This window comes from Solanum dulcamara, chromosome 5 (assembly GCF_947179165.1).
Source record: "Solanum dulcamara chromosome 5, daSolDulc1.2, whole genome shotgun sequence".
NCBI lineage: Eukaryota > Viridiplantae > Streptophyta > Magnoliopsida > Solanales > Solanaceae > Solanum > Solanum dulcamara.
In genome coordinates this window covers 57,935,010-57,950,045 of record NC_077241.1, presented here as the reverse complement: position 1 = coordinate 57,950,045, position 15,036 = coordinate 57,935,010, and positions in this window count along the sequence as shown.

Here is a 15,036-nt window from a genome sequence, read left to right as displayed (position 1 = left end):
TCGACTAAGACTTTCGTGTGACATTCGATAACTTACTCACGATTCTTTCACGATCTTGTAAGTTCAAGTAAGCATTTTCAAACTAGATCGCTAAGAGAACGCTAGATTGAAGAAAGACAAGAGAGCTTTTTAAGAAGACTTTGTATATTGCTTGGAAGATTACTTGATTGCTTGATGGGTGTACAATTGAATGAACCATTCTATTTATACTACTCCATGGAGCTTAAGTGCAAATAATAATTTCTATACAAGTCCTTCTATAGTTATAAAAAAGTCCATCTTCAAGAATTCTCTACACATCTAGAGGATTCTAAGGCTTGTCAAGACTTCTCTACAATGTTCTAGAGTCTTTTGTTAACCTCTCCATGACTCTAGATTCTTCCCCCTTTAGGATGATCAAGTGGCGGGTCATGACAGTATGGTGGATATTTTTTTTAATGTCCTTGCGTTGATGGTCTGTGAAAATATATATTGAACTAAATATTTATATGTGATACTGATTTAGGGACAAAATGTCGTGTTGTTAGTCTCTTGGTAGATGATTTTTATTTTTCTTCCATCACAACTTTTAGGTTATCATCTTCTGCTTTATTATAATTCTTTCTGTTATTTTTAATTTGTTACAAGTAGTTGTGTTATATTATTATGGTCATACATATTGTAGTTCATTTTTTCTTTACCTATTTGTTTAGAGTGTGTTTTCATGCATCAGTAACATAATATTTACTTTTAATATCAATGGTGAAATTGTGTTAACAACATTTAATTTTACCCTTTAATTATTAATAATGCACGATATGTTCCTCTTAGTACACTTGTAATCTTAAAAAATTATGTTATTTTTTTGAAATTTTATACCCAATAATATAACATACACATATTAATTTATAATATATATATATATATTATTAATTAATATAATATATACATATAAAATACGTACACAACTAGCACGAAGAAAAGTGTCGGCAGTGGTTTTGGGATATTTTTTATCTATTTATTTTTGTCAGATAGTGTTTCATTTTCAAAGTTTGGTAGGGTATTACGAATGAGAAAAAATGGAAAGTCTTGGAGCTTTCAGTTCTTTATATAGAATAATAAATATTGATGGAAGATGTTGGTTTATTTCTTGACACAAGATGTAAGGACTCAAATTGCTTTCTTATTTGACCTCGTTTTCCTGTATCTCATAAAAAATTTAGTGCTTTGTTTTATTACCAAGACAAAAACATATTTGTCCTCACCTGCGGGGGCTGACTAGAAATTCATCCGACCATATTTTGGCGAAAAATTATATTATATATATATGATTAAAATAATTTTTATGTATAAATAGAAGATGTCAAATTCCCTTCAGCTAGTTCATGTGTCTATTTCTTCAAATTTTAAATCTCCTTATTAAAAATTCTGACTTCACCACCGCTCACACGTACAAACGATTGTAACGACTTAATATGATTTGTGAGTTATTGAATATTAACATGTGCTATACACATATAAGCACATGGTGTTAATGATAGTTAGTTGGTGTAAATAATGTATTAGTTAGTGGTGTTAGTATAATATGTGTGTGGTTGTTTAGATGTGGGTCCCACACAGGGAGTTAGTTGAAGTTAGAGTATACTTAGCAAAGCTAAATATAAGTAGGCAGATGTATGTAGATGTTTTGATAATATAACATTTTCTCTCTCTCTACCTTTACTCTCTTCTTCTCAAGCTTAACTTCTCTCTAAAGTGGTAGCTCTCAAGCTGCTAAAATGGTGATTTCTACATGGTATCAGAGCGGGATTGAAGAATCAATCAACCACTGAAGCTCGAATTGAAGAACAACAGTGAAGGATCGGAGATCAATCGAAGCCTGGACTGAAGCACATCGAAAGAGAAGCTAAAATGGTGAATGGTCAACGACTAGCAAATCCGTCACAATCATATGAAAGGATAGTTGTAGAACATGGCCATCCCTTATATGTGCACCCATCGGACACATCGGGGTGCGTGCTTGCGCTGGTGAAGCTCACCGGATATGAAAACTATGGAGTTTGGAGTAGGGCCATGAGAATCTCACTTTTGGCAAAGAAGAAGTTGGGCTTTGTGACTGGAACATGCACAAAGGACTCATTTGATGAATCTCTTCATGAACAGTGGGAGACGGTGAATGCAATCGTCTTTTCATGGATCATGAACACAGTGTCAGAAAATCTGCTCAGTGGTATCGTTTATGCATCGGATGCACATCTAGTTTGGGAAGACTTGAAGGAAAGCTTTGATAAAGTGAATCGTGTGAGGATTTTTCAACTTCACACAGCAACTGCGAATCTCAAGCAAGGAACTGATCCAGTGTCAGTGTATTTCTCTAAGCTGAAAGAACTATGGAATGAATCTGATGTAATAGCTCCTTCTCCAAATTGTGGCTATCCAAAGTCAAGAGACTACATTGAGTACTTGCAGCAGCAAATGCTAATGCAGTTTTTAAGCGGTTTGAACGAGTCATATGATCAGTCCAAGAGGCAAATCATGATGAAATCCACCACACCAACTGTGAATCAGGTGTATGCCTTAATAGTACAAGATGAAAGTCAACAGGCAAACACTGAGAAGTCTAATCCAATGGCGATGCAGGCTAAGAAAAGAGATAACTACAAGGGAGGCTCCATGTATTGTGAGCACTGTCACATGAGAAATCACACAAAGAATGACTGTTATAAAATCATTGGGTACCCTGCAGAAAAAGACAATAAGTTCAGTAGAAGAATGAGAGGTAACTATGAAGGGCACAACAACCATCGTGAGGGTTGGAAGAGAGACACATACAAAGATAGATACAAAAGAGACAATAATGAAGGATGGAGAAGAGACACACATACTACAGTTGCCAACAATGTGGATCTTTCTCAAGAAAAACACTCAGGCACGATTGACAACCAAAGTCATTATACTGATAACAACAGGAGAGATGATGGCAAAGGTGGCCATTATGCCTCAGATAGCAAAGACTCTGAATAATATCAAGCTCATATGACAGGTACTATAACTTGTCTACTGTCTCAGCTAGAAAAGTGTGAGTGGATAGTTGATTCTGGTGCATCTCACCATGTTACTGCAAATGAGAAATTGTTAAAGAGCATACATAATATACATGCTAGTAGAGGTTTAAAAATGCATTTGCCAAATGGAGACACAGTGCCAATCACACATACAGGGTATATTGAACTATTTGGAAAGGAGACAATATCAAATGTGCTGTTTGTGCCAGACTTTAAATACAACCTTCTGTCAGTGTCAAAATTGACTAAGGAGTTATGCTGTTCAGTCAATTTCTTCCCTGATCACTGTATCTTCCAGGATCTCTACAGTGGCAAGGTGAAGGGGAATGGTAGATTGCAAGGAGGTTTATACATTTTTCAAGGGTTAACTGAAGATGTAGAGCAAAAGAAAAATGTAAGGCAGGTCCACCTAGCAGCTGTTGATGAGAGATGCAGCTTGTGGCATATGAGGCTGGGTCATCCTTCTATTTCTACTATGAAACATATACCAGAGTTCAGGAATAAGATTGATGTCAATATTCATAACCATTGTAAGATTTGCCCTATGGCAAAACAAACTAGATTGCAATTTCCTTTCAGTAATTCTAGAATTGATAAGCCTTTTGAGTTGATTCATCTAGACCTATGGGGTCCCTATAGAACTCCTACATTTGATATGAAAAACTATTTCCTCACCATTGTTGATGATCACACAAGGTACACTTGGATTTATCTGTTACAATTAAAGACTGAAGTAATTGTTGTTTTGAGACAATTTCTTGCTTATGTTGCCACTCAGTTCAATTGTAGAATCAAAACTATTAGATCTGATAATGGCACTGAATTCTTCAACTCACAATGCTATGAGCTATTCCATATCTTAGGCATAGTTCATCAAAGCAGCTGTCCTTACACTCCCCAGCAAAATGGGGTGGTTGAAAGGAAGCACAGATAAATTTTAGAAATGGCCAGGGCTGTCAAATTCCAAGCTCATTTTCCTACTAAATATTGGGGTTTTTGTATCAAAGCTGCAGTTTATCTCATGAACAGGTTGCCATCAACTACTCTGCAGAATCAAACTCCATATGAATTGATGTTTCATAAGAGGGCCACTATTGATCATCTCAGAGTCCTTGGCTGCCTATGTTATGTCACTACACTACCAAGATCTGACAAGATTGCCTCCAGAGCCACAACAACTATCTTCATGGGATTCTCAGAAACACAAAAGGGTTACATTTTACTTGACTTGTCTACTAACAGGTTCCTTGTTAGTAGGGATGTGGTATTTAGAGAAACTGAGTTTCCTTTCCTCACCTCTTCAGAATCAAGTTATGTTTTTTCCTTTCCACTAGGCCCAACAGGTATCATATATCCTGATCCTCTCCAATCCACACCAGTAGGAGCAAGGGGTCCCCTGTCACCTAACAATGGAAATGGAAATGGCAATCCCTCAGCATATGTTCCTCCTGCAGATACACCAGAAATACCTGTTGAAATTGATCATGTTGCTACTCCTGTTGAACAAACTCCATTGCAGGCTATTACTCCTCCTATTGTGAATGCAAGACCAGCTAGGATTACTAAGAGGCCTGGATGGTTGAATGACTACATTTCCAATGCTAGTCATGATGGAACTAGAACTTATCCTATGAACAAATATGTGTCATATGCAGCAACATCAAACAAGTACAAAAGTTATTTGGCTAAATTCTCAAATTTGTCTGAACCAAAAACCTTCAAAGAAGCTTCAAGAGATAGCAAATGGATAGAAGCCATGAAGCAAGAAATTAAGGTTTTGGAAGATAATCATACTTGGCAGGTTGTTGATCTTCCAAATGGGAAGAATGTAGTTGGCTCAAAATGGGTGTATAAAATCAAATACAAAGCTAATGGAGATGTTGAAAGATTCAAGGCAAGGTTAGTGGCAAAGGGGTATAGTAAAAAAGAAGGCCTCGACTATCATGAAACCTTCTCTCCAGTGGCCAAAATGATCACTGTAAGATCTGTAATTGCATTAGCAGCATCAAAGGGTTGGAATCTTCATCAAATAGATGTGTACAATGCATTCTTACAAGGAGACCTGTATGAAGAGGTATATATGGAACTGCCAGAAGGCTTCAAGAAACAGGGGGAGACCAAAGTGTGCAAGCTGCTGAAGTCTCTATATGGCCTGAAGCAGGCCTCAAGGCAATGGAACATAAAGCTGACTGATGCCTTAGTAACTGCAGGATTCACACAAAGTGCACATGATTACTCTCTCTTCACAAGGAAATCAGGTATTGATATTGTGATAATTCTAGTATATGTAGATGACCTACTCATCACTGGGAATAGAAGCATTCTCATAGAAGAAGCAAAAAGGATTTTGCATCATGACTTTAGAGTCAAGGATCTAGGGGATCTTAAATACTTTCTTGGGATTGAAGTTCTGAGATCACAGGTTGGTGTTGTCCTTAATCAAAGGAAGTATATACTAGAACTCATATCAGAAGTAGGCCTAGTAGGTACAAGACCAGCTACCACACCATTAGAAGCTGGAAACAAGCTAACCACTGTGGAGTATGACAAAATTGTTGGAGTCAAGGATGATGAAGTCTTAGAGGATACTTCAATGTATCAAAGGTTGATAGGTAAACTCCTCTATGTCACCATTACAAGGCCTGATATTAGCTTTGCAGTTCAGACACTGAGCCAATTTATTAAAGAGCCAAAAATATCATATTGGGAGGCATCCATTAGAGTGGTTAAATACCTCAAAAATGCACCAGGACAAGGCCTCATCTTCAGATCACAACAGACACAAGAATTAACATGCTGGTGTGATTCAGATTGGGCAGCATGTCCAAACATAAGAAGGTCCATCACAGGCTATGCAATAAAGTTTGGAGAGTCCCTGATCTTCTGGAAATCAAAGAAATAACAAACAGTATCAAAAAGCTCAGTTGAAGCTGAGTATAGAAGCATGGCAGCAGTAGCATCAAAAGTTATTTGGCTGCTGGGGCTGTTTAAGGAGCTAGGAGTACAAATACATCAACCAGTGAGAATTTGAAGTGACAACAAGGCAGCAATTAAGTTGGCTGCGAACCCAGTATATTATGAACGTACTAAACACATTGAAGTTGATTGCCATTTCATAAGAGATAAGATAAAAGAAGGAACAATCAAGACTGAATTCGTAAGCACAAGTGATCAACAAATAGATCTACTAACGAAGGGACTGAGCAGGCAGCAACATTCATATTTGATAACCAAGTTGGGACTGTTGGACATTCTGCACCCTCCAACTTGAGGGGGAGTATTGAATATTAACATGTGCTATACACATATAAGCACATGGTGTTAATGATAGTTAGTTGTTGTAAATAATGTGTTAGTTAGTGGTGTTAGTATAATATGTGTGTGGTTGTTTAGATGTGGGTCCCACACAGAGAGTTAGTTGAAGTTAGAGTATACTTAGCAAAGCTAAATATAAGTAGGCAGATGTATGTAGATATTTTGATAATATAACATTTTCTCTCTCTCTCTACCTTTACTCTCTTCTTCTCAAGCTTAACTTCTCTCTAAAGTGGTAGCTCTCAAGCTGCTAAAATGGTGATTTCTACATGAGTAATTTAATAAACTACTTAAGTAAAATAAAACATGAAATTGTAGGTCTTTCACGATTTGCATGTTACAATTTTGAAATATATTTTTTCCTTCTCTTTTGATAGTATTTCACTCATAATACTTCAAAAATAATTCTTAAATAAATCGGTTCCACTCACGGTATGTGATAAAATGATTTTTAAAATAAATCTATTTCACTCATCACTCATGTTAAAGTAATCTTTTAAATAAGGCGGAATGACTTGGTAGATCCTTGTTCTTGGTTTCGTTTGTTAGTTGGACCCTTGTACTTACGACTTTGCCAATTGAACCTTTAAACTCACTGAAACACAATATTTTAAACCCCTTTCTCATCCTATGTGTGTGCACGTAGTGCACCCATTTATACGTAGATTTCCACGTCATTTTTAATGATACATAAGAAATTAAATGTTAAAAAAATAAAATAAAAAATACAGGCTACTTTTGCATATTCTGAAAATTTTGAACGACATTTTCTCCATATTTGCTATCAAATTAAGCATCAAATTCATGTCAAAATGGGTGGAATTCTTACCTATTTGACTTGTATTTCACATTATAGGTTTATAAACACAAACCCAACAAAGCTTCATTACAATTTTAAATTTATTTCATAAATTCACAAAACCCATTTATTATTCTTGAAACTTTATCAAGCTTATCAATGAAGTTTTTCAATTTTTCAATACCCACTATCACCCTTCATGTTACAACAACAACAATAACAACAAGCCCAGTATAGTCCCACCATCTGAGGTCTGGGGAGGATAGAGTGTACGCAGACCTAACCCCCACCTTGAAAGGTAGGGCGGTTGTTAACCTTCACATTAACTCATACAAAATTCAAAAAATATTCACGAAATTGAGATTTTAGGGTTGAAATGTGGCAAAACGAAAAGGGCTAGGGGTGGTATTGGTTTGCGGCAAAAGAAGAGAATTTTGAGAATTTATTTGGGAGCGAGCCAGTGATGCGGCGACGTTAAGAAGAAGGAGGTGGGAATGGTAGGTAGATCCAAAGAAGAAGGAAATGAGTGTAATGGAAAGAAGAAAATTGGTTGGGTTAGGGGGTCGGGGTCGGGGGTGGTTGCGGCAGGGAGCTAAAGCTTTGAAGAAGATGACTTCTTCTTTTTTCTTTTTGGGCTTTTTTCATTTTTTTTAAATCTCAATATTTTTTAATATAAAATATTATTTTCACTTGCTTTATTACGCGTGGAATCACGCATTATTTCAGGTCAACAATATTAATGCCACATGTGTTTGGTCAATGACCAGAGGTGTTTAAAATATTGTGTTTCAGTAAGTTTAAAGATTTAGTTGGCAAAGTCGTAAATATAAGGATCCAACTTACAAACGGAGCCAAGTACAAGAACCTCCCAAGTCATTCCGTCTTTAAATAAATATAATTCTCATGGTAACTAAAGAATAATTCTTAAATAAATTTATTCCAATCGTGGTACTTAGAAATAGTTCTATAATGTTATTTCACTCAAATTTTACAAACTATTTAATATTTTGAAATATATTTTTCTCCTTTTGTTTGTACTATGAAATCATGCCTGATAACCCGATATGATTGACAAGTAAGGCTGCTCATGGTTATGGTTAAAAATCAAATTGAATCGTAATTCAAACCAAATCGATTGAAAAAATTGATATTTGATTTGGTTTGATTAGGTTTGATTTTAAATTTTGAGAACCGATACTATTTGGTTTGGTTTTGATTTTACTAAAAAAATCACAAAAATAACCAAATTGAACCAAGAAATTATATATATAAATTTTATAATTATTTATATATTAGTCATAACTAAAATATAAATATTTTGTTAAATTTTAATTAACTTAAGTCTTTCACTTTATCATATTCTTATGCCCAACACTTAAATTTTAGCCAACTATTATAATCCTAAGTCCAAGTCAATCAAAATCCATTAATTTAGTCTTTACCTATCCTAATGCACATCAGTTAGTTATGCTTTTTCTTCTTTGTTTTTTTATATAAGTTTTTTGTTATGAAAATTTGATCTTTTGATCTTTAGTGTATAATGACTGTAGTATTGCTTAACTAAATCACTTTGTTCGTGCAATAATAACTCTAGTGTTGCTTAATTGAATTCATAGTAGCTTCCCTGTGAATTGTTTATGTACTAGGTGTTTGTGTCTATTGAGATGCGTATGCCCTCAACAAACTTATTACTTTCAAACTGAAAAAACCAAAAAAATTAAAACAAAACCAAACCAAACTAACAATAACAAAACTGACGATTAATTTTTTGATTTGATTTAGTTTGGTATTAGAAATTTAAAAATTGACTAAATTGATTTAATTTTGGTTATAATCAATAACCGAACCAAACCATGAGCACCCCTATTGACGAGTAATTCAACAAGAGGACAGCTAGCATGAAGCTATAGTTCTGAAATGCATTTTTCCCTCTTTGGTTGTAGCTTTAAAATCATGGCGATCTGACATGATTTATGAGTAATTAAACATAACAAATAATTGAATATAACATGAAGTCATATTAGTGTGATATGAAAGGCAACTAGATAGGTTGAATATAGCATGAAGTCATGACGGCCTGTCATAACTTGCATGCTACAATTCTGGCATATATATTTATCCCTCTCTTTTATTTGTAGCTTTAAAATGCATAAAAAATCTACATAATTTGTGAGAAACCCAACATGATAGTTAGGAGAATATATCATGAAGTTATAGTTGAGTTTAAATAAGGTGCAAATTAGAAAATGGGAATTGGAAAATGTGGGGGAACAAGTGAAGAAAAAATGAAGAGTCATTTCTCCCTCATTGGTAGAAGAGAATAAAAATTTTATTCCTATATTAGGAAATACTTCTTTTAGCTCTTAAAGGGTTAAATAGAGGGAACCCCCTCGCGTCATGTAATGACCTCCAATGTTATTTCCGTGTTTTTACATTTTTCCCCTCTCTGTAACTTTTTTATAGACCTTGTGTGATGTTGGGATGGGTGACACGCTCCTCGAGGTAGTTGGGTGAGCTTGGTGCGAGTTTTTCTCTTTTCAGAGGTTTAAAGTGAAAATAGTTGACTATAGTCAATATCCGGGGATTCAATCGTCGTATGGAAATTTTGATAGTTCCATCAGCTCTGAAAGGTTTATTTTGGTCTAAAAGGAAGGTTGGTTCAGGTTTTGGAGTCTTAATTTTGAATTTGTGTGGTTTTGCCGTTTTAACTTCAAAGTTTTGGCCAAGTTTGACTTCGGTCAATATTTTGAGTAAACACACTCGGATGAAAATTCCATCACAGCATTTAGCTCTGAAACACCGAGTTTGGTCTAGAATGACCTTTGGTTCGGTGGTCGAGGTGCTCAGAATGAGATTTTGGCCATTTGAGCGTTTTATGTGTTTTCTTTGAAAGTATTGACTTTGGTCAATATTTTGACGAGATGACCTCTATTGGTCATTTCATCTATTTCGTTGAGTCCAGAATATATTTTCAGTTGAGTAGCATAGTCCATATTTGTTGATGGGGTTTCGAATGACCCGTCAGGGGAAATCGCAATTCCTTAAAGTTTAGCATCAACTGAACTGCTAGTGCAACTCATTTTACTCTTCACGTTCGTGAGCCAAGAGATGCAATCTCGAAGGTAGGGGTTTTTGGTTATCGTAATCATGGGTTTTACTATCGAGATCGCAAAGGGCATTTTTTCCAAGTCTCGCGATCGCGGACAGTAAATGCCTGGCATCAGTGATCTTTTAAGATCCGTTTTTAGCATATGTTTCTCCATTTCCAACATAGAAACTCAAATTTTGAGAGTTCCTCTTGATCACTTTCAATAATTCTTGTTGCCTTGTGTCGTGACCTCTTGCGGGGACGTTCCGAAACCCTTTCTCATCCCAAAAATCTTGCGTGATTCCATTGAATTCTTCCATTTTTGACTCTCTTAGGGCTTGAAATTTATGGGGCTATTTTGAGCCATTTCAGTGCTCGAATTGTGCCCATTTTTAGAGCATAAGTTCCTTGAGCTATTTAGGACCTTTAGATGGAGTTGGTTTTTCAATTTCGTGTGCAGGTCCCAATGTCGATTTTGACCCAATTTTGTTTATGTTTTTAATTATAATATGGGTATCATTGGCTTTGTTTTGATGTGTGCTTCGATAATTTGGTAGAGTGGCATTGATCGGAGGCATCCAGAAAGAAAAAGATCTAAGTTATGATTTGTGTACAGTTTCGGCCTTGAGGTAGGCTATGGTTTCTTCCCTTTAGACTTGACTGTTAGAACTTGTATATTATGAGTAGTAACGTATGTTTAGGTTGGTAATTTAGGTGTTAATAGCTTTTTGAGAAAAATAGGAGTTGATAGCCATCGTGGAAAATTAGTTTGGATCTTAGCCGTTGAAGCCTTAGTTTAGGCGCTTTCTTGTCTTGTTTTACCACTTAGTATCCTTAGAACTTACTCCTTGGTGAATTGAAACTTAGGATGCCGCTTGTTTGACTTGGTTGATCACGTTGCCCTCTTTGGTGTATTTTTGGCTTATACTTGTATTTTACTTCACCGATGTTTGAAACCGTTTAAAAGAAAGAATTAATCAAAGGACCAAGATTTTGGTAAATGAATAAGTATAAGGAATTGAAAATACTAGTAATCTCCTTGTTTATGGCGCTTCATATTTTTGATGAGCTCGAGGTATAAATCTTTTTTTGACTTTAGGCTACACTATTATATTTACTAATGATAAGCTCGAAGTGTGAATTCCGAGCGGCCCATTGATATTTATTTCGAGTTATTACCTTGATATTGATGAGCTCGAGGGTTATTCTGGGTGTTCCATAATATATTTTTGGGATTATCGTTACATCTTTCTTATGTTATATCTTATATACTCTTCTTGTATTCTGTTAGTTAAGGCAATTATTGTGATTACCCGTTGTTGTTGGGTTATTTGTCCTTGGATATTCTCCTCGTACCCCAATGAACCTATAGTTGTAGTTTATGATTCGCTTTTGTTGTTATTAGTATCATCGTGCTGCTTATATATATTTATTATTTTTGAGTTTGGTCAGCCTATGATGTCTACTGGGTACCCCATATTTTGATACTCATACTACACTTTTGCATCTTTTTATGCAGCTCCCAGTTCGAGCCATCCAGCGCACGTCTGATCATCCGTAGTCATGCCAGATCCGGATATTGGTAAGCTGCCAGCGTACAGATACTTGCTGCTTTCCATCTTTTGTATTGCCTTGCATTTGTATTTTGGACAGTCAACTCTGCATTGTATATATATTGTTAGCTTTTGAACTTAGCAGCTCCTATATAGGTAACATCAAATCCGGGGATAGGTCTAGCATCAGTTCATCATTTTCGATTACACTTTTGGGCTATTTTATATATTTAGTATCGTGTTTACACATATATACCATGGCTCGATCTCTTTTGATATATTATTCTTGGTTCCACATTCTTATGTTATTACTTATTTACTTAAATTGATATTTGACTTTCTTTTTTTTGAGTGGAGTTTGGGTTGCCTACTTGGGGGTTATAGTAGGCTTCATCATGACCCAGATTTGGGTCGTGACAGAGTGGTACAAATCTTAGGTTCACCGATCTCACCACCATAGGAGCAAGTGTCTAGTAGAGTCCCGTAGATCGGTATGATGATGTCTGTATCCAATCTTTGAGAGGCTATGGTGCATTATTAGGAATTAAGTCACTATTCTTCCAAGTCCTATTTGTTTCACTTTTTCTCAGATGGCGAGGAAGAGATCTACCACGGGCAGATGAGGACCCCCCTGCACCTGTAGATAGATCCTCAGCTTGGGGTAGGGGTAGAGGTCAAGGTCGACACAGAGAGGTAAGTGCAGATCCCAGGCCATAACACCAGTGCCAGAGCCAGATAGAGAGGTTGATCAGTTTGAGCATCAGCCGGCGGAGGCAGATCTAGCCCAAACCCCTAGGAGGGGCATAGTCATCAGACTCGAGCTCCCCATCCAGTGATTCAGCCTATTCATACAGTTGCTCTCCACATGGCTGTCAGGCCGATTATGACTGTAGAGGAGCAGAAGATGTTGAGTAGGTTTATCAGATTGGGTCCCCCAAGTTATCCGGTGTTGCGGGCGAGGATGCCCATGAGTTTTTTGGTCACTTGCTAAGAGAGGTTGCATAACCTCGGGTTGGTGGAGTCCCACAGAGTGGATTACACAACTTTCCACATGGATGGACAAGCAAAGTAGTGGTGGAGATCCTATCTTAGTTGTAGACTCGCAGGATTGCCCCTGATGACATGGACCCAGTTCTCTGAGGCTTTCTTGGAGAAGTATGTTCCCACAGTTTGAGGGAGAGGTTGAGAGATAAGTTTACAGTGCTAGTATAAGGATCGATAATTGGTCATGAAGTATGAGACTCAATTCCATGAGTTATCCAGGCAAGCTGTGATAAATATGCCGATAGAGGAGGAGTGAGTGAACCGGTTTCTCAGAGGGTTATCTATTCCTTTGAGGTTGGCTATAGAGAAGATGGTTGCATCAGACTATTTATTCTTACAGATAGTGGATTATGCACGTACCATTAAGGTTATACATCGTAAGGCCTATGGAGGCAACCTATAATAGGCCTCACCAGTAGGGGTTATTTTGGTTGGGGTTATCCACATAATTATCCACATAGTAGGATAGTTTAGGAAGCCTTATAGCTTACCAATAGTAGATTAGTGGGTACTAGTGGTCAGAGCAGCCAGACTTTGGGTCAGTCTTCTTGGGGTTAGGCTTTTGGTATTCAAGCCGTGGTGGCCATTCAGATTCAGCTGGGACATCACAGTGAGGTTCATTTAAAGAGCCATGCTATGAGTGTGATGTGATAGGCCAATTTTCCAGGGAGTGTCTTACGATCAGCCATCATAGAAGCAGAGTCATCAGGGTCTATAAGGTCAGGCCCTCTAGGCCCCAGTTCAATTGTCCAGAGAGGGTACACAAGGTGGCAGAGGTGATTCTCTTTTTACTCGGGGTGGTTCCCAGGCAGGCTGGATAGGTGGTAAAGGTGGACATAACCACATGTATGTTTTTTCTGGTAGGTCGGAGGCGGAGGCATTAAATGCCTTCATTATAGGTATGATACCCATCTCTCATCAGCTTGCCTATGCTTTATTTGATCTGGGGGGTTACTTACTCATATGTTTCTTCTCGTTATTCTACTTAGTGGGATGTTCTATGTGAGCCATTTCTTGTGCCTATAGGTGTAGCTACCCCCATATGTGATTATTTAGTAGTGGATCTGAGTGTATCGATCCTGTGTGGTGACCATCTTGGGATATGATACTAGAGCGGACTTGATTGTGCTAGATATGGTAGACTTCGACTTGATTCTAGGCATGGATTGGTTGTGTACTCACCATGCAGTTTTAGATTGCTTCTCCAAGACCGTTACCTTGTGTATGCCCAATATTCCTCCGATCCTGTGGATAGGTGCAGCTAGTCATGTGTCGTGTGGTGTGATCTCCTTCCTCAAGGATCAATGGTTAGTAGGAAAGGGGTGTCTACCTATCTTGCTTATGTCTGTGACACTAGTGTCGACACTCCTTCTATTGATTCTATTCTGGTGGTTCGAGAGTTTATTTTTTCCTACTAATCTACCTGGTCTTCCTCTTGAGTGTGATATTGATTATGGCATTATTGTTGATCCGAGTGTACAACTAGTCTCTGTTCCACCATACCGAATGGCTCTAATTGAGTTGAGGGAGCTTCAAGTACATCTCTAGGATATCTTGAATAAGGGGTTTATCAGGCTCAATGTGTCTTCCTGGGGTGCACCTGTTTTGTTCGTAAAGAAAAATGATGGTACCTTGCGTATGTGTATTGATTATAGACAGATGAACTAGGTGACCATCAAGAACAGATATCTGATGCCACTATTGATGACTTATTTGATCAACTACAAGGTGAAGCAGTGTTCTCTATGATAGAATTGAGGTCGAGGTATCACCAGTTGAGGATTAGGGAGGCAGATATTCCTAAGACTTCTTTTAGGACTCGATACAACCACTATGAGTTCCTAGTCCTATCTTTTGGGGTGACTAATGCCCCCACAACATTTATAGACTTGATTAACCATATGTTTAGACCCTACTTCGACTCCTTCATTATTATATTCATCGATGACATCATAGTCTACACTAGGAGTAGAGAGCAGTATGAGCAGCACTTGAAGGCAGACCTTGCGAGAATAACAGTTATGTGCCAAGTTCACTAAGTGTGAATTTTGGCTTAAGCTTGTGGTATTATTGGGGCACATGGTGTCCAAGAATAGGATTATGATAGATCCAGCAAAGATAACGACAGTTTCTGACTAGGTTAGGCCCACTTCTCCTTCTGAGGTTTGCAGTTTCATCACGATTGGCAGGGTA